The sequence below is a fragment of the Canis aureus genome, chromosome 23, assembly GCF_053574225.1.
Source record: "Canis aureus isolate CA01 chromosome 23, VMU_Caureus_v.1.0, whole genome shotgun sequence".
Lineage (NCBI taxonomy): Eukaryota > Metazoa > Chordata > Mammalia > Carnivora > Canidae > Canis > Canis aureus.
In genome coordinates this window covers 34,080,345-34,106,808 of record NC_135633.1, presented here as the reverse complement: position 1 = coordinate 34,106,808, position 26,464 = coordinate 34,080,345, and the positions used below count along the sequence as shown (strand labels likewise).

At 35.7% G+C, this 26,464-nt stretch overlaps 1 long non-coding RNA gene and 1 pseudogene across 1 annotated transcript; one reads left to right on the top strand and one right to left on the bottom strand.

Annotated features, from left to right (window-relative positions):
- The first annotated feature begins 1,142 nt into the window (after positions 1–1,142).
- Positions 1,143–19,787, top strand: LOC144295480 (uncharacterized). The gene is made up of 6 exons (XR_013362623.1): positions 1,143–1,327; positions 1,725–2,207; positions 6,226–6,290; positions 16,513–16,564; positions 18,653–18,746; positions 19,610–19,787. It is a non-coding gene; the product is annotated as an uncharacterized LOC144295480 (long non-coding RNA).
- Positions 2,277–4,210, bottom strand: LOC144295545 (ubiquitin-conjugating enzyme E2 C-like; annotated as a pseudogene).
- Positions 19,788–26,464: the final 6,677 nt, after the last annotated feature.

Here is a 26,464-nt window from a genome sequence, read left to right as displayed (position 1 = left end):
CCTAAGAAGGTGAACCTGAGGGTAAATAAGTTATTTATCTAAGTTCACTAGGTTAGTCAGCAGCTCAGGTGAAGCTTCTGGCCAGGACTTTTACCCCACAGCCTAGCAGCGTTGTCCCACATATAACACGAGATATATATATAAAACACTAGTTATCTCGCTCGTGAGTGAGATTATGGAATACTTTCACAATTGCTAATTCATCACAGAGATTGGGTAGTTAAGAGATGTTAAAAAGTTGAAAGATGTTAATTAATCAAAACCAAAACAATATTGTTTTAGTATAGGTATATATAAAAATAAAGGTAGAGTTACTTTTTCTCTGAGAATCACTTTTATCCATTACAAGATGGGGAAAGTGATTTCTTCACTTCTATTTCTTAAGCTTGCCTTGAACAGAAGAAAACCCCTGAAACCAACCAACCAATCAAAAAGCAAAACCAACCAACCAACCAACCAAAAAGCAAAACAACTTATAAATGTTAAAGAACTGTGAGATGCAATCAATATCATTATCATTCAACAGGAACTAGACTAAATGGTTGCTTGAGTTGAGTTACACACACATGCACACAGTTGCTCCTGGTGGTGACATATTTTTTTGGGGGGTGGTAGATTTACTTTAAAGCAGTCTTCTGTACTAATTTTGGTGTGAAGTCCCATACCTGCCACTTATAAACATTCTGAATCTGGTAAGTCCCTTAACCTCTCTAAAGCCCAGTTTTCTCATCTGTAAAATAGTAATAGTACAAGAATATCTGCTATAGGAGGTTACTGAGAATTAAATAAGATAATAACATCATTACTATATTGTCATTAAAGTCCTTAGGTTTAGTCTAATGCCATGGCTGTTAGAAACTGTGCATTTGGTGGAAAGCACAATATATAACATTTGGCAACTATCTGCTATACTTTGGCTGGAGCTCTAGGTGTTTGAAAAATTATTTTATTGGGTGCTCACAATAAATCTGTACATTGCCTATTAATGTCTTTATTTTATGGATGAGCAAACCAAAGCACAGAGAGTGTAACTCACTTGTCAAGGTCAGAAGGCCTATAATTGGAAGAAAAAGGAATGGAACACCAGTCATTATGACTTCAAGGCCCTTGCTTTTTTCACAATGTACCCTGATCGAGGGACAACATAAAAGGGACTTGATTTGTTAGTCAAGGATCTGCTACTATAATTACTTTCCATGGTTTTATTTTTGTATTTGTCTGAGCTTCTTTCATACTAAACTCAGAAATGTTTCTAAAGAAAGAGAAAGCTTGGTGCTAATATTGCTCATACTTACCATGGAAGGAAGCCTTTTTCTGCATAGGAATGGTAATTTTATTTCTGCCCTTAAAATGAGAAATAGGTCAACCTACTTACTTATTGCATTGCTTAAATCATCTTCTGGGATTTTGGCAGTTTAAGGCTTATAGGTCTTCTCTTGGCTATCTTCCTCTAAATCTCTTAAGGGATCATAGATATTCTATGCATATCCAATCAAATATTTATTAAAGAATATATAATATAACTGTAAATTTATTGTAACATTTTTCTTCTAAGGAGTTCAGAACCCTATGGCATAAATTACCTCATTTATCTTCATATACATTCCCAAGGGAAGAGCTTGGTAGTATTATCAGCTCAGATTAAAAATAAATGGGCAAGTATAAGCCAGTTGTTCAGTTAGTCAGTCTATCATCAGGATTGACAGAGTTTCCACTATTTGCAGGTAACTCTGCTGGAAGCAGTAGCCATGCTGTGTTCAGGGGAGCAACATGTCATAACAAGGCTAGTCTGGATGGAAAACTGAAAGGGCTCAGGGGTGCCTCAGTTCACACTTCTCTGGTTATCTGCTTATTTGCCCAGGTAGTGACTAAACAATAACTTAGGTCCTTGTCTCCTATTGGCCATTGTTCTCTGTCAGACCACCTCATGCTTCAAGGCTCAGATGAGTCATTTTATCTGTAAAGCCTTGTATTTGATTAGTTTTGGGTAAATAAAATTCCAGAATGTATCTATTTAAGATATTTATCACAAGGGTTCAACTGAAACCTTGATTTAAAAAAACAAAAAACAAAAATGACACCACAGCTTAAGATACAGTTCTATATAGACATAAAGGAAAGGACAGACCATCTAAAGAAGAGTTCAAGAGACAACACAAGGAGAGAAGCTGGACAAGTTAGGATTCTTGGCTGGAGACCTGCTTTGAGTAGGTTTCTTACAGATACTTTTTAAGGGTTGTGGGGCTTTTTCCCCCAGAATTCAGCACCTTGTGTGTTCAAAGGGTTATCAGTGTTGGGTTCTCCTAGCAGGCTCCAGATGGATAGCAGGATGGTCCTGATAATTATGTAGGTGGACCACTTGTCCTCCAAGATGTCCAGGCAGATGTCACCCTGGGTGTGCATGTTGGAATGGTAGCAGGATGTGAGGAACTATACCATGGATGGGTTTTAAGGGTAGCCACCAGGGAACTCCAGGGAGAGATTATACCTCAGATCTTTATATACTGTGCCAGCTGCTCCATGGATGATCCCTATCCATTTGAAAATGTTGTCTGATTCAGGGAAGATGTAAATTCCTTTGTTGCCAGACATCATGATGATTATCAGCTCCTACTGTAGCCTCCTGCCCATCGAGTGGGCAGTGCTCTGGCTGGGCTTGGCTCCTTTGTGGGTAGTGGCAATGCTGGTAGAGGCTGGGTCACGATTCTGAGAAGCCAACTGGGAGGTGCTGGCAGGGACATGGGAACGTAGGAAGCATGACTGCAAGTATTGGGCTGTGGGCCTGCCTGTCCACTTGTAAGGCTTTGCCTTCTCAGCAATGACTCATGCCTGTGTCTAGACTTGTGACAATTAGATGTAGGGAATATATTCTAGACAATATATTGAATGAATGAATGTATTTTGTACACGTGATCTCTAAAAGGCCAAGAGTTTATGTAGGGCAAGAACTGTGTTATGTTTCTCTCTGAATCCTCATCGCAGATCACAAAGCCTGGCACAAAATAGGCAATTAAAATCAGTTTAGTAAATAACACAGAGAACTAGGATGCATATTTAAAATGTAAGTATCAGACTGTAAACCTCTTGTTTCAGATTCTTGTTGCCTCTAGTTTCTATTTAATCACATTCATCAGTGGGTCGATTTTCCACTTCAAATGGCATCCTTCAAATGTTATTTTTGAACCTCACTTTCACCTTCTATAAAAAGAGGAGAATGATATTTATTTGTTCTTTATAGGATGCTGTGGGAAACAAATAGAATGAAGTGTAGGTATTAGTTTTCTAGGGCCGCTATAACAAAGTACCACAACCTGCCGGCTTAAACAACAAAAATTTATTTCCTCATAGTTCTGGAGACTAGAATTCTGAGATCAAGGTGTCAACAGAGTTGATTTCTTCTAAAATATCTTTCCTTGGCTTTTAAAGGACCATCATCTCCATCTTTTTTCCCATGATCTTTTCTCTGTGCATGACCGTGGCCTTATCTCCTCTTCCTAACAACATGAGTCATATTATGTTAGACCCTACCCTTAGAACCTCATTTTATCTTAATTACCTTTTTAAAGACTGTATCTCCAAATACTGTCACATTTTGAAGTACTAGAGGTTAGGGCTTCAACATATGAATTTTGTGAGGATACAATTCAGCCCGTAACAGTATATAAAAGGTCCAGTGTGATACCCAGCATGTCTCTGTCATTTTACTCATGGAATTATTATTACTATCACTTTTAGTCAAAGATTTCCAATAGATCACAAAATGGCTTTACTTCTTCCTGTTAAATTGCTCCTTTGGTCTCTTGCTCTGCTTGCTTGAAAAGAAAAATAATGTGTAGACAGAGCACACGCAATTCTAGCATGAAGTGCAAGGCAGGGGGAGAAAGATGAAGAATTATCCTGAAGGAAGGAATCTTCTGAGCTCATTTACAGATTTAGCAAGAGCTTGTCATAACTAGAAAAACAGATGACTGAGACCAAAAAGGTGATGCTATAAATGGTGCAAATATTTTAAGAAGAAAAATGAAAGTACGTGGAGGTAGGTTTGGCATTCAGGAGAAGTGACAGTGAGTCAGGATACCAAGCATGAAAGGTATTAAAAAGGAACATTTCCATGAAAACCTGGCAGTCAAATTTGATGGGAAAAGAGTCATTAGCCACATGTCAACCTGTGATGAGTCTCAGAGCCATCTTTCATGCAGTCATCTTCCATTCAGTCCTGCTGTCCGTTCTAACTTCTCTCCATTCCTCTAATTTTCTTTTGCTTTTTTCCACAAAAATGAATTGCATCCTTATTGCACAATAGACATTGTCTGAGTACAGTGGCATAGATAAAGGTAAATAATGTCCTCAGGGCAATTAATGTATGTGTATATATATTCTGGTTGTTTGTGGTAGTTACAGGAGGCCATCACAAATGCTGAAGTAGTGAATACTGAACTGTTTTTCCTAGGAGAAATACACACCACACATCTATACATACCCACAGGTACATGGCACATAGATTTTAACCTTAAATCCTAGAAATAACTCAGACTGGTACATTCTATTTTTTTAACCTTTTGAAAGAAAAAAACAAGGTTCAGAAGTCTTAGGTTTCTTGCTTGAGGCCATCCTGCTAACAGATGCCATAGATAATTATAATTTAAACCTCATCCATCCAGAGCTGGAGCTTCATATACTACAGTGCACTTCTCTGTACCCTCTCCATTTTATGGTTATATAAATATAAATATATAAATATGTATAAATATATGTGTATATTTATAGAGAGAGAAGGGGGAAGAAAGAGATGACCATATATATCCATATATATGGATATCTATATATCACTTTATATATAATATATACATATATGGTATACTTTTATATCTGTCTATACGTCAGATACATAAATGACTAAGCAGCAATGTAAAAATTGATAGGCAAAGTTAATTACAGCTAAAAGATCTAAGATTCAGGGATTTTATTGAAAATACTTACAGTAGTCTACACAGAAGAGTGATTATCCATACCTCCATGTATAAGATCTCTCTTTTTATGAGCCTAGAATAATTCTAGGCCTTTAGTAAAATTATTTCCTTTAATAATAATCTTATAAAAGTGACAATACAATCTTCATTGTAATGCTAGACAACTAGAACTCAGGAAAGTAAAACTTGTTAGAGACTTCACAGCCAGTAAATAGTAGAGTTGAGATTTGAACCTAGGTCTCTCTGACTCCAGTAATCCAGACCAGTGCCCCTCATGACCTTCTAAAGCAGATGTAGAATATCACGTTCTCAGCTGAGATCTCTTCCTCCTACCTCTGACTCAAACATCCTCATTTGAAATAACAAGGAATGGCAATTGGAAAAACCAGAATTTTAAGAGGACAAAATGAGTGTTGTTAGGAAGGCAAGAGCAGAGAATGAGTGCAAAGTAGGCAGCTAAGTATGTCTACTTAAACATAAATATCAAAGGAGAAAGCGTTTACAGAAGAGGTATTTCTGAGAGGCATGTTTTGAAAGACAAAGGAAATGAAGTCATTTGGCCAATAAAAAAGAATGGCTAGCAGATAGAACATTTAGGGCAAGAAGGCAGGGAGTGAGACAGTCTTCATGGAAGCTGAGCTATAGGGCAGTGGATGTGCAAGAGCATGTACAACCGGCTGTTCTTGGCTTGTTGGGGTCTGAGAGTGAGGTAACACATAGAGAAATGTGGTCAGTATGGAGAAAGCAGGTGGATACAAATTGATTTTGAATGTTAGGATACTGGGTTTGGATATTTTCTCAAAACAGTAAGTTACAATATTATATGAATTTTAAAGTGAGAAAACAAAGTTCCAACTGCCAGAGTTTAAATGATTTACCTGAGGAATTCTTATTCAGAAGTATAGGAAAGTAAAATAAGATAAAAGCAGAGAGGGAGGCAAATCATAAGAGACTCTTAACTATATGAAAGAATTGCTGGAGGGTAGCAGGGGATGGGGTTAGTGGGTGATGGGCTTAATTAAGGAGGGCACTTGATGTAATGAGCACTGGGTATATAAGAATTATATGCAATGGATGAATCACTAAATTCTACCCCTGAAACTAATAATACGCTGTATGTTAACTAAATTGAATTTAAATAAAAAAATAAAATAAAAATATACGGGAGAAGGTACAGAGCTCTGACTCTAGATCTCAAATTCTACTGTAGAATGTATTTAGTAATAATACTAACAGATTCTTTTTTTTTTTTTAGATTCTTACTTCAATAAAAAAAGGAAGATTTATATTTTTTCTTAGTGTTAACCACAAAAATTCCAAGTATGTATTAGGATCTGTTGACTATAAATTATATCTGTCATTTCCATAATTGCTTTGCAATGCCATGAATAGGGAAGAAATTAATAAAATAAAATAACATAAAATAGACTACAAAGAAAGCTTCAATTTTGGGATCCCTGGGTGGCTCAGCAGTTTAGCGCCTGCTTTTGGCCCAGGGCATGATCCCAGAGTCCCAGGTTTGAGTCCCACATTGGGCTCCCTGCATGGAGCCTGCTTCTCCCTCTGCCTAGTCTCTGCCTCTCTCTCTCTCTCTCTCTCTCTCTCTCTGTGTCTCTCATGAATAAATAAATAAAATCTTTTAAAAAAAAGAAAGCTTCAATTTTCATAAAGTTGGAATTGCAACATTTTTTAACCTAAAAATGTAAAATGTTGTTTCTCTTGGGACTATCTCTGCATTGTCATTACTGTGTTGTCTTGTTTTGCTTTGATTTTCCCATTTTTTCAGTCATGGTGAAATTCTTTCAGCAACACTTGAGGCACTAGTACTTACATACTAGTGAAGACATTCCCAGGCCTTAAAGAGCACACAGGCAAAAACCAGTACAAAGGAACCTGGGGAATACATGGGCTACCATACACATGTATTGCACTAAGTACAGAAAATTTTGATATGCCCAAAATGTCATATCTGAAGTTAGGAGGAAGAAAGTCTTATACTTTCTATAAGACACTCTTGCAATCTCACCTGGATCATCCATCTGTATGTCATCACCCCTGTAGCATTTAGAGCTCTGTGCTGAGCTGAGGGTGATGAGCTGGCTAAGCACTCCTAGATTCATAGCTGCTTGCTTGGGAATTCTCTCTGGTATAAACATTAGTTAGAAATTACTATGAATAAATCAAGGGGAATGAACAAACAGTATTTCATCCTGAAATATGTCCATTGCTTTATTGCTTTCCTTATTTAAATGGTGACCTTTTGGCAGAATATTGTTTAATAAATAAGTCAGTTTTGAGGACATAGATGGTTCACTGGTACAGGGTAGATGCAAGCCTGGCTATCAAGTAACTGAAGAGGTAGACCCTAATTTCCTTGTATTTATATATTTATATATGCTTTACATTGTTAAAAACAACATGGATGTTAAGAAAAATGCCGAGGTTTGAATTTTGACTTGCTGCTTGCTGGTTGTGTAATGTTTGGCCTCAGATCTCTGAGCCTGTTTTCTCAACTGTAAAAGGGAAGCACCAGTCCCTACTTTAAGCTATAAAGATTATATGGGCATATATATCATTTTAAACTTATTGCCAGTTGTACTTGTTTTTCAACTACTCTAGTAACAACAAAAATATGCTATTGTCACAAAGTACAATATTTTATATAGTCAAATTTAAGATACCTAATTCACTGGTTTAGAAACTTGTTCTTTAAATATACCACATTCACAAAATTCAACATACTGAAGTTTTTAGATCAGAATCAAGCATATGTACACTAGGTATTTTTAAATTAATAGACTTTTATTTATACTTTTTAGAGCAGTTCTAGGTTTATAGTAAATTGAGCAGCTCCCCACAATTTTCTCTATCATTAAAATTTCACATGGAGTAGTGCATTTGGTAAGACTGAAGAACCAATGCTGATACATTGTTATTAACTAAAATCAATGGTTCTACAAGAGGTTCTGTGGAAAGAAAGACTCTGGCTGTTGTGGGTCACTGAAAGTCAGGATGAACCTGAGTTTGCATGTAATTCTCTGACTTACCCTGCTGCTGAATCAGATGGTGCCAAGGGACATAATGCAAACTCAACCTCAGAGACAGCTAATGAGTAAGTATTACATTCGTAGGAATGCAAGTAATGAGAAGGAATAATTTCCTCTACTGAAATATTTTCATGCTTTAATAATTCATTTAATTAATAGTGACACAGTACTTACTTTATGCCTGGCACCCTGCTTGGAATGGAAAAGATAAGGACTGAAGAGCCATTGGTTAATTACCTACAAGGGATCAAAAAACTTTTTGGTAGAACACACTGATAAACAGAGTATTACAAAGTATTAAAACAATGGCAAGGTCAGACTGTGCCTAGGATACTAGGAGCATACAAAAGTAGGGCAGCTGGGGGAGAGGAGGAATCATTTTTTTCCTCCTCCTCTTCTTCATCCCCCTCCTCTCCCCTTTCTCTTCCTCCTCTTCTTTCTTCTTCCCCTGCTCCCTTGAGACTTCTTGAGTTCCAGTGATGTAATTTTGAGGTCTGGAGGGCCTTTGATTCCTACCAAGTCTGTAGTAAACACAATTGTTTTTATGATTTATTCTCTGCCTAAATCCCATTCCTTTTTCTGATCCCTATTTGCCTTGCAGGTTTCTAAATCATTTTTGTCTCTCTACCCAAAGTAAAATCTCTTTGGAGGACAACCAGGTATCCCGCACATTGTATCTTCAGTGCTCTGCAAAGGGCTCTGTCCTTAACTAGTGTTCAATAAATATATAGGGGATAAACATAGCATGGTATGTTAAAATATGTTACTGAATTTATAACTATGTCCGCACAAGTTAACTGAATTAAGTAATTCTATTTAACTCCAAGCAGGAAAATCTTTGGAATAAAGTGGCACCCTATCATAGTCACAAAAACATCTGTAAAACTCATTCATTTAAGCTTTTTGGAAGCAGTGGAAGATGATAGTTTAACTTTATAGAAGGGAAGAGAGTCTGTATGTACACCTACACTGCATTCTGATACATTCCCTGAAACATAATGCCTACATCAGGTAAAAGCTTAATGTCCAGTGATTCTACTGAATAATAGGAAAACCACTGTTCAGGGTAATGAGAGAACTGGACTCTAGCCCTCAGGTCACCATTAGATAGCTGTGGAGTCATAGATGGGTTGCCTAACCTCTGGATGTGAATTTTCTCCTCAGTACTACTAAGATTCATTCAGTGTTCTCTATGGTTATTTTCTACTCTACAGGAAAAAATCATGATTATTGTCTTCCTAAAAGCTTTCCAATGTACCTAAATAAGACAAAGAAAATTAATTTCTTTAGCTTTTTGGAGATTGAATTAATTATTCAGTTAATACCTTGTAATGTTGAACTGTTGTATACATTTTAAGACAAAAGATTCTGATAACTTTAAAGCATTTACTGCCCTAACCTAATACTAGGGAATATTTGGTCCCCCTCTTGTACCTGCGGCTGAGCTTGCACCTTGAATATGGCATAAGCGTAGAATATACAAGGAGATATCTTCCTATTGCCCAAGGCCATCCTTCTATGAGAGTGATATGGGACCAAGTTCTTTTCCTGTTTAGAATCCTTTGATGACTCTTTCCTTATAATGGTTACTTTACAAGCTATGCTGTATACTGTCCTGGTGAGGTCTTCCTCCATGTGAAAATGAATAAACTGATTTGTCCTTATTCAGATAAGTTTGGGAAGTTCTCTATATCCTTCTTGGAGAGTCTCAATGTACACTAACTTATGAGAGGCTTTGAGAAGTCCTGCAGTTCAGAAACCTGCATTGTTTCCCAATAGTTTTTGTTTCCTACTTCTTCCTTACCATCAGAACTCTGGTTCCATAAAATAAATATCTTCCATATTTATGCATAAAATGAATGAATACTTATCTTCTGCTACTTCCTTTTACCTAGGAGTTGGCTAAATATGCCAGTCCTGGCCAATGAAACCTAAGCATGATTTATGGGTAGAGCTTCTGGACGGAATATTCTTGACAGAAAGACCTCCTTTGTTGGCATGCTCCCTCTATTTTCTTTCTTTTTCCTGTATTGGACATAGACATGACACATAAATAGCCATCTTGTGACAATGAGCATGCAATAGAATTGTTGGGATGGTAGAACAGAAAGATAGAAGGGTCCTGGGTCCTTGCACAGCCCCTCTAGCCCAGAGTTCTACCTCTGCACCTCTTATTAGATCAGAAAAATATACGTCTTATAAGCCACTATTTGTCAGGCAGTCTTACTATTTGTGACAAAATAATTCCTAAAGGTTACAACAGGAATTTATTACTTTTAAACTCCTAATAAGATTTCCTGGAAACACTTTCAGTGATGCTGCCTATATTATGCTGCCTTTTCTATCACTGTGTAACAAATTAACAAAAATTTAGAGGCTTAAAATAACACTCATTTATTACCAGGAGGAAAGAAATCTATCATGGCCCTTAGGGGCTAAAATCAAGGCATAAGCAGGGCTGCATTGGATTCTGTAAGCTTCAGGAGAGAATTTATTTTTTTTTTTTTTACCCTTTCTAGCTCTTAAAAAACCACTTGCCTTCTTGGCTCGTTGTCCCTTCCTCCCACTTCAAAGACAGCAATGCTGAGTCCCTTTCATTCTTTTATTCCTATATATCTCCATCTCTCTGAATATATCTGAGGAAGGTTTTCAGCTTTTAAGAATATATGTAATTGGATTAGGATACTCAGGGCATTACAGGGTAATTTCATCTCAAAATCTATAAATTTATCATATTTTCAAAATCCCTTTTGCCATGTAAGGTAGCGTTCCTAGTTTCTAAGGGTTTGGACATGGATATCCTGGGAAGCCCCACTCTAGAGGATAAAGCTCATACTCCTTAATTCCAGTCTTTTGTGTTCTGAGTTTAATGTCATTGTCCTAGTCACCATTTTCTCCCCACTATGCATTTCTCTTTTCTATTTTTCTGTTATATAGATCAGTACACCATAATGTAGACAACTTTATTTTTCTGATTAGGTCATAAACCAATCCCTTTTTCAGGTCCTGGGGCAAGCATTCAAATGGAGGTCCACCTATCTGAATAGTTAAAAATAGGTAAAAAGTGCATGTAGCTCAATAGTTAAAAGCTACATGTATCTAAATAGTTAAAAACTGCAAATTGATTTTCAAAGAGTTTGACCTTCTTTCTTTGACAAAAATCATTTGATAATAATTTTTGAAGTCTCAATTCAAATTTAGAATTATCTTCTGGCCTCAGAATTCTACCCCAGAATGTGCAGCACAAGGAGAAATTACCCTAAACCCTCATTCTTGGTCCATGTTCTGAATCCTACATATCTGAACAACCCAAGTCACTATATCGATCTCTAACCAAACAGCTCACAAAAAAATGTTTAGCTACCATTCAGTCATATATTTATAATAATGTGGTGCAGTCTACACTCAGGAGAATGAATGTGGAATAAAGGACTGTACTTGGGAATGCCAGGAACCTGTGTATCCAGAGGATGGGTCAGAATGTGAGGTGTGAGCTTTGGACGGGGAGTAGTGTGACCTGAGGAAGGATGAGGTAGGCCCTCTAAAGATTAGGATTTAGGACACAAGCACCTCTTTCCCACATGCAGATGAAATACTGCTTATTTATCTAGTTCAAAATTATAGTCCTCATTTTCATATTATCTGATTCATTTCTTAAGATCTAATTTCTTAGCCATTTTATGAGGGCTTTGGTGACTTTCTTTCCTCATCCTAATTATAACACATTTCTTGCCTTTCAGAACTTCAAAAAAATCCCTCTGCTTTTAATAATAATAGCACAAAAATAGCATATATATGGTATATAATATATATGAATATATATAAATACCCAATATAACTATGCTTATAGTATTATATATAATACTACCCTAATATTTACTGAGGGTTTTTATCTGTCATATACTCTATCCAAGCTATACATATTGTCTAATTTACAGTTAGAATCATATTATTGCATTTCTTAGTTACTTATGTGTTTTGAGTCTAGGGACTGCATTCCACTCCTTTCTGTATCTAGTAGCTAGGAAGTGTGTAGCACAGAATAAATTTTAGATCAATGTTTGCAAAATGAATGTATGGTTGCTTGGAGCTTTATATTTGATGCTATCAGTCTTCATCTTCCTTATTGCTTTTCCTCACTCTGGATGTGACCAATTTGTTCTGCCAAACTGGGCACAGCAGATTCTTTAATGACACGGTGAACAGCACTCTGAATGACTACAGATGTTTCTAACTTGTGACCATTGTAAAGAGAGTGTGAAAGGGCGTGGAATTTGGACTACATGAGAAAAATGATAGGCTTTGACAGGACAGATAACAACTGAGAATGTCAGGAATATGGTTACTTTTTCCAGTTATCATGTTGACATGTTTATTTAGCAAAATAAATTAAATGTTCTCATGCTGGGGGGCCAAGTTTGTAGAGAGTTAATATGCAATGGAACAACCACTTAGAAGAGATTTAAAGAGTTATCTTTTAAAATGTTGAGTACAAAATAATTTGTCCCTGTTCTAATGTGTCTGGGTATATTTAGCATTCACTTCACCTATGAGAAAATGTTACACACTTTCTCCCTTGAGCTAAACAAAGATTCTTATAAATTTCATGTTCTAATGAGTTGATAATGCATTGGGAATGAGTTATAGCCTTCATCCTAGCAAATTCGTAAAAAGATCTTTTGGAGATAAAAAAAATCCACATTATTTGTGTGCTTCACTAACATGAATAATGTATCAGTTTAGCTTAAGCTCAATAAATCAACTCAAACATTTACAAGTGAAAAAATGTAAAATATTAAAAAAGAATCATTTCTATCATTTTCCAAGAGATTTGTATCAAATGTGTTTATCTCAGATTTTTTACATATACCTATACATACACATACATAAAAGAAAAAAGAACAGTGGATGCTCTTCATTGGTATAACATATTATTTAATTTTATTTAGAAAATAATGTTTTTGTTCTATACAGTAAGTTGTCAACAGAAAGATTTTCAGGTAGATGGATCTGAGAAGCCAAAACAAACTGAATGGATTAAAAGATATTTGTGGGGGATCCCTGGGTGGCGCAGAGGTTTGGCACCTGCCTTTGGCCCAGGGCGCGATCCTGGAGACCCGGGATCGAATCCCACGTCGGGCTCCCGGTGCATGGAGCCTGCTTCTCCCTCTACCTGTGTCTCTGCCTCTCTCTCTCTCTCTCTCTGTGACTATCATAAATAAATAAAAATTAAAAAAAAAGATATTTTTGTGCAAGGAGACTAAAAATAAAATGAACTCAAATGAGATGAGCACTGGGTATTATATGTTGGCAAATTGAATTTGAATAAAATTTTAAAATATTTTTAAAAAGAAATGAGCTTAAATACAGAATATCTTTAAAGCATTTGAGTGTGACAACAGAAATAATAGATGAGTAAAATTATTATCTAAAACAATCAGATATATTTTAGCCCAGTTGTAAGGGAGAAAGAACCTCACAGTTCTACATAAATGTTACCTATGGTTGAGAGGTAGGGTCATCATCCCACAGTCACCTTAATGTTCCAGCAGAAACGAATTGTCTCTAAAATGAGATGGATCTGGTTCGATCTCCAATTTTGCCAATTACTAGCTCTACATTTGATAAGTCAGTTATCCTCTTTTAGCTTCTACTTACCTATCTATCAAATGAATGTAATACTTTCAGTGTTGTAAGGGTTTCATGGGCTAATCATATAAAAGGGTGGGGATATTCCCAGGCACAAAGAAAATGACTAAGAAATACTTATTTTATTTTATACCCCTCTTAATATGAGTATCCTGCAATGAATTAAATGACAAAGTATAGATAAATTATGCCAAACATTAAGTTTTGAGAATTAAAATGTAGGCTTAGGTTCTACATTAGACATGGAGGAAAGACCTAACAGCTATGCTTATGGTGCATACAAGATGGTTGGGTAAAGAAGAAAAAAAAAATCACATTTTGAAGAAAGTCATTCAAATACCATCTTCTTGGTGACTTTCCCACATACACAATTTGATCAGCTATTTGTTCAGTCAACATATTGGACACTTACTATGAGCTAGCAACAGTGCTATGTGTTGGGGATTTAATAGTAATCAAGAGAATAATAATTCCTGATTACCCAGAGTTTGCAGTCAGTAAAGAGATAGGAGATTTCAGTTTACGGGACATTTCAACAAAATATGATGATCATGATCATGATCTCTATCCTAGAGAACTAGGATAGTCAGAGGAGGGTTTTGGGAAGCAGTGATATCTGAGATGAGTCAGCCAGGGAAAGGGATGGAAGTTAGTCGAGGTCAAACTAAAGCATCCCAGGCCCATGTTACAAATCCAGGAAAGACTGAGGAAAGTCTGAAAGTGAGGTTTTGCCTAGAAAAATTGAGTTAAAAAAGAGCAAACTATAAATCTGGTTAGAATGTAGATTCAAGAAAGGTGGTACTTTGCAAGACACAAGACAAACAAATAAATGACCTGGACATCAAACAACTAGATTGTTAGGACTTTATACCCAAGCAATGGGCAAAATCTTTCAACGTTTCTGTAGTTCCCCCATCAATTACATATTTCTCACATTCTATTTTGTATGATAGTTATATGTTGACAAGCCCTAACATTTCTAGACCATATACTCTCCTTCAAAGTAGGATCTATATCTGATTCAATGGTACATTCATTCTACATAGCACACTTATTACATTTCTCAATTTACAATTGACCTTCACAGGTGTTACCTCATTAAATCCTCATAATAACCTTTTGAGAGTTGGCTTACTCATTGCTCCCTATCTGCAAATAAAGTAATTGAGTTACAGAAAGATTAAATCACTAGTCTATGAAAAATCCAGGACATGGACACAGGACTAATGTCTAACAGAATGGTTGGCAGTGATAGAAATGTTCTGTATCTGCCCTATTCAATAATTTATCCACTAGCCACATGTGGCTGTTAATCACTTGAAAAGTGGCTAGGGCAACTGAGGAATGGAATTTTACATTTTATTTTATTTGAATCAATTTAAGTAGCCACATGTAGCTAGGGGCTACCATATTGGACAACTCTATATTGTCATCACTGTTGCTCAATAAATAGATGCCAAATAAGCAAGAGAGATTTGAAATTGATTCCATCATTATGCTATTCACAGGTGATATTTTTTAGTTATAATTTTGAGATTTTTTTTTCTTCATAGACCTGAATTAAACCAATATAATTTTTTTCCTACTACATTTTACCAAAAAATATGCTCTATAATATTGTTCCTAATGAAAACATATATTCTTTAAGATTTTTAAAGTATTGTTGTAATAGCAATTTAATATGTTTAAAGTTGTTTTTATTATATTACCTATAAATTTTTAAAAATTAATAATCTTTATATGAAAAACATGGTAATATATTTTTCCTTAAGTTATCAAGAGTATCACATTCTCCATGCAGTCTATGGAAAGTAATCAAATAAATACATATTGAGTGTATCAGTTTACAACATACTGCATAGTGGGTGGTATGGTATTGGATAAACACCAGGTATTTTCTCAAAGTTCTGGAGTTTGGGAGGTCAAGGTGTTGTCAGAGTTGGTATTCTCTGAGGCCTTTCTCTTTAGCTTCCTATTCCTTTGTGTACAGGCACCTCTAGTGTCACTCTGCTTTAATCTCCTTTTCTTATAATAGCCACAGTCAGACTGGATTAGTGCTCACCCTAATGGCCTCATTTTAAGTTAATTACCTCTTTAAAGGCCCCATATCAAAATGCAGTCACATTCTGAGGTACTAGAACTTCAACATAACAATTTGAAGAGTGGAACACACAATTCAGCCGATATTATCACCCTTCTTTATTTATTTGTCTGTTTTTCTCAGGAGCTCCTGAAAAGGGTTTCTGAGAACAAAACTGGGGAGTGTGAAATCATTTATATTGCAGTTATGTCCTTTTTTAAGTGCATAGTCTGATACAAGAGATGTTTGATTCAGACAAAACACTTATCTTCTCCAATTTTTTAAAAGTCAGAAAATTAGTGGAAAATGCCAAAGGCCAATCATTTCCAATAAGCATTTTAAAGTACATTGCCCTACATTTTTTTATGAGGACTTTTAAAATGTTAATCATTTTATTATCTATAATAAAAATGTAATTATCATTAAAATTAATTCTGAAGGCTAAAAATTCTTAAAATGGATTCCTTTAAATGTACTTCTGATTTTAATGCTTGCTTGCTTATGATAAGTTTCAACCAATGAAATAATGGAAACTTGCTTTTTATGCCAGTAGAATCCTCTTTTTTTCCCTGATGTCAACTTAAAATAAGATATATTTGGTAAGTAAAAGTGAAATGCTATAAAAGATTAGACTTACACAATAATAAACCATGTTAATTTTATCAGTATCCAACACTAAATGAATAAATTCATGAAATGCTAATATAGGGAAAAGTAATAATTACAAAGCACTAAGATTTTTATTGTCTCTTGTCTACAAATGGAGAGGCAGTGTGGATAGTCCCAGGTGGAATGAGAGAGCACCACTTCCTTCCAGGGTGAGTGATCCTGAGCAATTTACTCAATCTCTCTGAGCCCTGAGTTTTATCTATGAAACCCAGGTACAAAGTTCCTCATCTCCTGTTTCTTTAATCTCACAATGGTGTCTGTATTGCTATCCATAACAGTGTTGTTTTGGATGATGAATAGGAGGTTGTGTGGTTAGTCTTCCCCCTTACCAAGTGAGCACAGATATAGGGAACCTAGAACATGGTTTTTATTCAACAAGCAAATTTAAGCTCTCAATCTTATTATTTAACAATGTTATTATCTAAATCTTAGAAACTTGGACAATTGGAGACTATTGGCGTGATTAGTCTAGCCAGCCTCCTTTGCTAATTCCTTATTTTCATTGCCCTGAACCCTAGGATAAGGCTTAAGTGACCTTCCACTAGGAGATACCACTTTTTGTCCCTCGGACTATCTGATGGCACCACCTACAGCTCTATTTTTTAATCAAACATTAATTTTCTTTTTCTTCCTAGAGCCTGAGTCCTTTAATCTAACTCTCCTATCCTTCCTTTATCCACCTGCTCTTCTGGACAACAGTCTTTTCCTAACCTGTTTGATCACAGATACTTTCAGGCCTTGAGGCTCAAGCATGAGTGACAGCTTCTAGTTCTGAGGGCAGAGGAGATGGATGTAGAGAAGATACTTTGCTTTTATTTTTATTTTCTTCTTTCTAAATTTCTTTGATCATCTACAAAGAACTAGAAAAATAGTATATGCTCTACATTTGAGTGGTATGGAGTTTTATCTTGTGCCAGTAGTCTATCCTGTTTAATAGAGAGGACACTCCCCTTCCCTCCAGTATCAACATAATTTGGAGGCAAAAAACGTGCCTATCTTCCTCCAGGAAGTAAGTAGCATGGAAACAAAGAACAACAATAACAAAGCCCTCTTATTAACTTAATGTTGGTTAAGGCTATGTCCAAGTTCTTCTTCTTGATTATGGTTTTAGTGTAGATTTGTTTTTTTTTTCTTTTATAATTCTTTTTGATAATTTTATTCTTCACAATTGAAAATATCATATAAAGCAGAATTTCTGCATTGTTATTTTAGATAGCACAAGTTGAAAAAATAGCATCAACATTAATATCAAATGATGAAAATAAAATGCTATGCCCATGGGAAAGATTAAAATGAACAACTCAGGATAATTTCCTTAAAATAGTATGGTATTTTCACATATATGCATAGTAAATATTTGTTACATTTACTTATTGATATCATCTATAGTGTGGGTTAGCAAGAAGGTGAGAAGGGTGTAGGTTAAGACTAGTATTGTGTATCTGCAGTAGTAATTCATATCTGCCTATGCATGGCTACATGATTATTAGAAATGGTCTAATCTGTGGCACCTGGATGACTCATTTGGGAGAGTATGCAACTCTCTATATATTTATATATATTTACATATATATTTACTTTATATATATATATGTGTGTGTGTGTATTTATGTTAAGAAATGGTCTAGTCTAGAATAATAGTAACTGTCATTTATTGAGTGCCTGCTGTAGATCAGGAAAATGCTAAGTAGAGCAATTATGTCATAGGACATAGAATTCTTCCCAAAAGTTTCAAATGAAGCAGCTTTCATAAATAAATCTTAATGAATTTGCAGAGGTGTTGCCAAAATTAAGGAAATGAAGAAGTGAAATATGGCACCCAGAGCCCAGAAATGATGGGAAGGAGGGCCTTACCACCCTTAGGACCCTGAGGAAGGAGAATAAACACAGTGTCAAATTCAGAGTTGAGGCCACACAGCTCTGGCTCCATGTCTTTTTTTTTTTTTTTTTTTTTAACCTATCTAGTATGATGTGTATCTTATGAATTTATCATTTCTTAACTAAAATATCATGATTTATGATTTATATCTCTTTTATCTCTTCTATGGGATTATAACATGGAGATCATTTGCTACTTATAAGTCCCTCATAGAGCTAGCCTGAGTTTCACCCCATAGCAAGGATACCATATTGAATGAATGAATGAATGCATGAATGAATGAATTTTTATGATTCAATTTGAAAACTTCTATTATAAGAAGAGCTCTGTAGTAATCTCTGTTGACGTTCTTCTACAGAGAAAAATTTGTTTTATGGAAATCAAGTAGTGTTCCTATTTTCAACTTGGAAAGAGAAGAGCTTCAGAACTAGATAATAGAATATACATTTCTGGTATGTATAAAACAATCTGAAGAACTAGTCCCTTAGAAGCTGTAATCTTTTCAGAAAGCAGTGTAGAAACAACAATAACACATAGCATTCGGATCAGCTAGACTCAGCTGCTTTTTCTTCAGAATACAGTTGTCATTATTGGGTGAATTTTATTGGTTCTTTCTAATTTCAAATCAGTACGAAGAACAGGTTCCTCATATATAAAATGATAATGGTTTTGTTCACCCTCAAAGCTTGTTTTGTTGCCTATAGTGTTAATCTCTGAGGAGGGCAAGAGACAAAATTCCCTTCTCTGTGGAGCCTGCACTCGGATTTGGGCAAATAGAAAATATGTGCAAAAATAAACATACAGTATAATGTCAAAAATTTTTATGTGACATGAAAATAATAAAGCAGAGTGAAAAGATAAGGAATCATGTGAGGTACTATTTTAAATAGGGTAGTAAGGGAAGGTTTCTTTTGGGAGTAGATGTTCCAACGGAGACTAGAATAAAGTAAGTAAAGAACTGGTATTGAGGAATAAGCCAGGCTAAGGGAATGGCAGTGTTTTAAAAATAGATTAAATACACATAAAATAGATTACTTTGATACTTGAATGTAATAAAAAGCACGCAAAAATGGTGTAGTCTATCATAGATATACACATTTGTCATAATGTGCGAGTTTCCTAGGGCTGATGAAACCAATTATGACAGACTGGATGTCTTCACAGAAATTCATTTTCTCACAGTATTCAGGCAAGATGCTTGAAATCAAGGTGTTAGCATGGCCACACTCCCTCTAAACCTGTAAAGAGAGTGGTCTTGTTTTTTTCCTAGCTTCTGGTGACACACTGATGATCTTTGGTGTTCCTTGGTTTGCAGGTAAATCACTCCAATCTTGGATTTGTCAGTACATGGCATTCTCCCTGTGTGTCTGTGTCTTCGCACGGTGTCTTAAAAGGACACCGGTCAGATTGGATTGCCGGCCCACCCTCCTCCAGCAGGACCTTATCTTAGCTAATTATATATGCCTGAACTCTTTTACCAAATAAAGATACATTCTGAGGTACTTCAGCATATCACTGGGGTGGGGGAGATGGTGGACACATCCCAACAAATAATGTGGTGTTATTATTAGAAGGGATTTCATACTTTTGATAGTCTAATAGCAGGGAAATTAGAAGAGTTACATTATAAATGGATGACCGAGTAGCCTATTGACTACTTTTTCTTTTTGGGGGAATATTTTCATAGTGTGTCTTAGGTCAAAAGGAGAGTTCTAAAAGGGCAAAATAAACCTTGTTCTTTGATTAATTTTAAAAATAGTCCTGGAATCATTTTTCCTCACAGGGTTAAAAACCAAGAACAGTTGTTTTAATTCTGGCCTCCAGATCATTAGAAGCATGCCACAGGAAATGTTTTGAACTTAAAGTATAAGGATAGCCAGTGAGTTGAAAGAAATATTCTACTTATGCCCAAAGTCAAAGATGAGGTTAAACCAAATAATGACTGAGAATAATTAACTGAGAACATTATTAAATTGTACCTAAAGCATTGGCTTCTTTAAAAACACATTTGGGGACTATCTATAACTCTTTTTTTAATGCTTTACTATTTCAATGAAAATTTTTCTTTCCTTATCTGTTGTGTGGCATGAGTGTATGCATGTGAGTGCCTGTGTGTGTATTTCCCAAATAAGGTAAAGTGAACAAGTGTCCAGATTACCTTATTAAGCCATAGCTGTCATAATATTGAATCTAGTATAGAAGAAAAGACAAAGTATTTTGGAGCCAGAAACTATGGATTTCTATTCTACCAGTACATTTCTGCCTGTTCTTAGAAAAATTAGCTCATCTGTCTGTAACTCAGTCAATTATCATTTGTTGGGGTCAGTGAGGGTATTAAGTAAAACATATATAAAGCACTCGTTCTTCATAGAACTCGTGTCATCCATGAGGGTTAATTCTCTTTTTCTCTAGTAATAGTTTACTGTCATTATAACCCAATTGTCTAGGAGGAGATAGCTTTTTCAAAACTAAGGCAATACAATTATATAAAAATATTGATGGTAAGCCATCTTTGTATCCCCCCTAATACCTAGCAGAATTCTCCAGGTACTCAGTAATCCTGTGTTGAAAGACTGAACGATCATAATAGAAGCTAATTCCAGCAAAATCAGTTCCCTTACTCTTCAGGAACTTTTAAACAAACTTCCCAACAATATACCAGACCCTCTCCATTATTGTCTTGCTTGTGAAAGGCATCAGCTTTTCTCTCTGGGTTATTTGCCCTGGTTCCATTCTTAACTTTTTACATAGTAGCCAGAATGAACTTTTAAGGTACAAGTTAGTTCTTATCAGTTTCTTCATTACAAACTTCTAAAGAATTCCTCCTGCACTTAGAGTGAAGTCCAGAATGTTTTTCACAGTCTGAGGCCTCTATAAGCCCTGGTCTTTGTTTATGGCTTTGCCCTCATTTCACACCACTCTCATTCTCATGGGCTTCGGCCCTTGTTTCTAGCCTTCAGACACAAGATTATTTCTGCCTTTGGTCTTTTGAACTTGTGCTAGCTGGACTTTCTTTCTCCTAGATCCTCCCATGAATCCATTCATTAATTTGCCAGTTTATTAAACAGATATTTACTGAATGCCTCCTATGTGCAAGGTATGCTCCAGGTGTTGGGGATAGAGGAGTAAATAAACCTGACAACAAACACCACCATCCTGTGTCTTTTAGTCTAAAAGAAAGAGGTGGACAATAAAAACAGAAGCAAACTGTAGATAGGAGGTGGTAAGTCATGCTATGGGGGAAAAAAATAAACAGAAAAGAAGTTTAAAGAATACCAGAAGGAGTGAGGGTGTTTATTTTAAATAGTGTGGAAGGAAAGAACTCCTTGATAAGGTGAGTAAAGGTCTGAGAGAGGTAAGAGTGATGCATGCTGATATCTGTAAGAAAAGCATTCCTGGTAAAGAAGACTGCTGATGCAAAGGCCTGAGGTGGAGGCATGATCAAAGTCCATGGCAGGAACTTCACAATAGAGGTATAAATACGCAGCTTACATGCTGGATTTTGTAAGATCTTATCATAGTTTCATATTTTAATTCCAAGTGAGATGCAGAGCCAATGGAGGATTTTGAAACTCAGTGACTGCTAAAATTCAGACTTCAGAATGGTTCTTTCTTATCATGACAAATATTTGGTGAATGAATGAATGAATACAATTAGTGGAGTTTGTTTCAAGAAAGCTCATCAAAGTTCAAGTTACTGTCATACTCTTCTGTTATATAATATTCAACCAGAAAAATAAACCCAATCCATGTATTTGGTACTGATAAGTTAGATAAGCTAATTTATCTTCAGTGAATGTATATCTAGTATCTAAGGGTTATCATGTTGCATGTCATCCCTTTGTCTTTTCTGAGATCAACATGCCAAGTACCAAGAAGCTATACTAAATAAGCTGTTTCCAATTGCTGTGCTCATTATGAAAATGTTACCAAGTCCTGAAATTATAGTTGATTGACATTCCTGTTTATGGTACTGCTTGCTGCAAGATTGTGAAGATCCAGTCAATGTAGAAAATTCTCACTGTGTCTGATTTTTTCCTTGTCTTTTTTTTTTCCCCCTACTGAGAATAGAGGCTTTCAAATGAATAATAGCTTTATTCCTGAGCAGAAGCCGAGTGATGTCTTATCACACTTCTGGTGCTAGCGTCTCACATTTAAACAACTTTTTACTTTTCCCTTTGATATTCAAAACAGTCTGAATTCATGCCATCATTTCCTTAAGGCAAACATACCTGGACTACTTGGTATTTGGTGCAACGGGGATGATGTAAGCATATGCTTTGGAGACAAATTTGAATTTGAATTCTTGCTTTGTCATTTACTTACTCAGTCATAATGGGTAAGTTATTCCCACTTAATGAGTTTCTTTATCTAGTAACAAGGGTAAACAGGTGTTTGTTGATTTGATGCTGTGAAGGGAGTAAAGCACTTAATGTGGGTTTTCAGTAATTGTTACTTACTCTTTTGTAGTTAGTAGTGGTGTTAGCCCAGCATTTTCTGGTTATCCTCTCACCTTGATGCATTTATTTACATTGAAGTGTCTTGAAACCTATCTGGGGGGAGATATTCTTCCACTGTCACTTCTCTTCTCAAATATAAGGCAAGCTATAATAATAATATAATGCAAACATGCACACAACGATGTGTGAGCAAAGAATGAGAGATTCATTCAAGAGAGCTAACAACCTCTATACAAGTTAATTCACCCTATTGTGCCTTAGTTAGTAAAATAAGGATAATAAAGTGATACTTGTTTTTCAGTGTTTTTATAAATTTGAAAAGAGATAATACCTATAAATTGGATTTTAAAAGCACTGATACATAACAAGTGCTGTATAATTATCAGCCTTTTTTTTTCTTTTTTTTTTTTTTTCTGAGAAGTTCCTCATAGATTGGCTGGGTTCCAAAATCACTGACCTTCAGTGGAGGCTGTTTGAGGTTGTTTCAGGGGAGATGCTACTTGGGGACTTTTTCTTCAAAATATGGGACTAAAAAGGATAAGCCTTTATTTTGTTTTCCTGATAAATTTTATTTAATCCTTTATCTTCATCCCATTGGGCATATGCTCCTTCTTTTGTTCCAGGATAATGTAAAGATTTTCTACCCAAGAGCAATTATCTGGTAAGCCTTCACACAACAAGATGCTTTGTTAACATTGGATGTGGAGATTCAAATAAGGAAACTTGTGAGTGAAGTACAGAGAGATTTAACTCTATGAATATCAGACATGCCATTTTAAGAATTCCTGAGACTGAATATATGAGAAATTAAGAGTATATGACAAGAAACATTTGGGTTATGGCATAGAATTTTTCATCTGGTTATATTACCAAGTATATATCCCATAGTGCTGCTATTTCCAATATATATATATTTTAAATTGTAGCTGTGTTTGAGTTGCCTTACTGTGTACCATCCATACCAAAAGCCTTGAATCTGAATCATAAAATGGTAACTCTGGAGAATGTGCAGTTAACACTTATCTAATACAGCATAATGAAACGTATCTAGTGATAGTGGGCACTAAGTCAGAAGGCAGGAACTTGCATGCTGGCTCAAAATTTTATACACTTTCTGAAGTTGGGTGAGAAGTCATTTCTGGGAATTTATTTCTTTATGAAAAAACTAAAGGTAATAACAGCTACCAAGTTGTGTTATAAGAATATAAAATGAGGTAAGATATCCGTGCTATGCATAAGGCTTTCCAAATGTTATTTGCACCTTACCTGATTGTACCAGTGGTTCTTATATATGTTTGGACCAAACCAGCCTAAAGTTTTAACTAAAAACTTAAGAGGTTTAATTAGTTCATAGTTCTCAACCTTTAGTAGATGTAAATAATATGAAGGAGATCTTTTTAAAATATAGATTTCCAAGTCCTATCACCAGAGATTTTGGGTCAGTATTCCTAGTGTGTATCTTAGGAGCCCACATTGTATAAGCTTTCAAGAGGAAGAGATTCCCAAAAGTGGACCGGAGATCACATTTTGATGAACACTAGATTGAATGATCTCTAAGATCCCTTGGAGTTCTAGAAAGGGATACATGAATAAATGTGTATTTTAAAATGTGAGTCCATGTTACTACATTTTCAATGGCAAACAATGTAATTATAAAATAATCTCATACATGTGATAATGTTTACTAGTTTAAGTGTGCAGCTCAGTGATTATTTGCAGATATATAATATTCTATTTTATGAATTTATTCCACTGTTGATGGATGTTGTGCCCAAGATTGCGAATCCGAGAAACCACCAAGGAGCCGACACCGATGCAAACACACAAAGGTTTATTTACAAGCTTGAGCTTGGGTCCAAGTGTACCCGACACAGTGGAGCAGGGACTTGGACCCCAAGACTAAGAGGCTTAGCAACTTTATAGGGGCCAGTGGCCAATGGGATACGCAGAAAGTTGCACAGTCATGCTGGTATGGACACTCGCAGGTGGCCTATTGAGTTACATTTTACCCTAAAGTATCTATTTGAACTGGCCTATCACTGAGCCGATTTCTGATTAGGGTGTGCCCTGGGCTTGACTAGGGTGGGGCAGTGCCCTAAGCAGGTTGGCACAAGGCGGGTGCAGCAAAAAATGGAGTCAGTCCTGCTCTGCTTGTCCAGGGGTAGGGGATTTTTGTTAAATTTCCTGGGTCCCACAATGGATATTTTATTTTTCTCCAGGGTTTTGACTATTATGTTAAAACTGTTATAAATATCCCTTCCATATGTGTTTTGGTTCATAAAAGCCCTCAGTTCTCATGGGTATATACTTAGATAACTACTCCATACTATAGGCATCTATTTAGCTTCTGTAGAACAGATAATCAAGTGATTATGACAATTTATAATCCTGCTAGATAAATAGATAGATGATAGAGATAGAGATTAGAATAGGTAAATAATATGTTATATGTAATATCCCACTATAACACTGTTAGTTACTTTATAACCTTACCAACAATATTATCAATTTTTTTTGCATTTTGCCATTCTGATGTCTGTGTAAAACTGCGCATGGTTTTAATTTTCATTTCCTTGACAGCTAGTGATGTTGAACATCTTTGCACATGTTTAGAGAATGCCCTGAATTTGAAAGTGCTCTATAGACTAGAAAAAGCACGGTTTTGAAGCACTTACTTGGGCTTTTGTTCATATTTTTCATATCTTTTTCTTATTGATAGTGATTTGTAATGATTTTTTATATATGTTAGAGTTTTCTTTTGGATACACACACACACACACACACACACACACACACACACATGCACAATATATTCTCCCAGCCTATAGCTTGCATATTCATGTTATTAATGTTGTGTTTTTAAAAGTATTTGCATTTTAATTTTAATAAACCCTATTCATCAATGTCTATTTTGATTTTGCTTATTATCTTAAAAATTTTACTGATTCTGGGGTCACCAGAATATTTTTCATTGCTTTTTTTTAGAAGCTTCATTTCTTTTAGGTTTTACCTTTTGGGCCTAAACTCCATTTTTTTAAAAAAAAAGATTTATTTATTTATTTATTCATGAAAGACAGAGAGAGATCGAGAGAGGGGCAGAGAAACAGGCAGAGGGAGATACAGGCTCCATCCCGGCAGCCTGACGTGGGACTCGATCCCGGGACTCCAGGATCATGTCCTGGGCCAAAGGTGGCGCTAAACTGCTGAGCCACCCGGGCTGCCCCTAAACTCCATTTTTATTTAAATGTTATGAATGGTCTGAGGTAAAGGTCAAAAATTTTTTTTCCACACAAATATCAATCTTTTTCCACGACATTAATTCAAAGTGTTATCCTCTCCTCACTGAATTGCAGTGACACCTTTGTTACAAATCAAATTACCTTACAAGTGTGCATAAAAAAAACCCTTCTATATTCTTTCTGTTGATCTTAATTTCTATCCTCGTCTCACTACAATATGGTCTTAATTATAGTAAATCTGAAATATGGTAGTGCAAGTTTTCTAGTCTTGTTCTTGAAGATTGTCTTGACTCTTTTTGGTGCTTTGCCTTTCTATAAAACATAGTTAAGAATAGTTTGTATGGAAGATGGGCAAACAAGGAGAATGGGAGATACAGGCTTCCAGTTGTGGAATGAGTAAGTCACAGGAATAAAAGGGACACAACATAGGGAATATGGTCAATGGTATTGTATTAGCATTGTATGGTGACA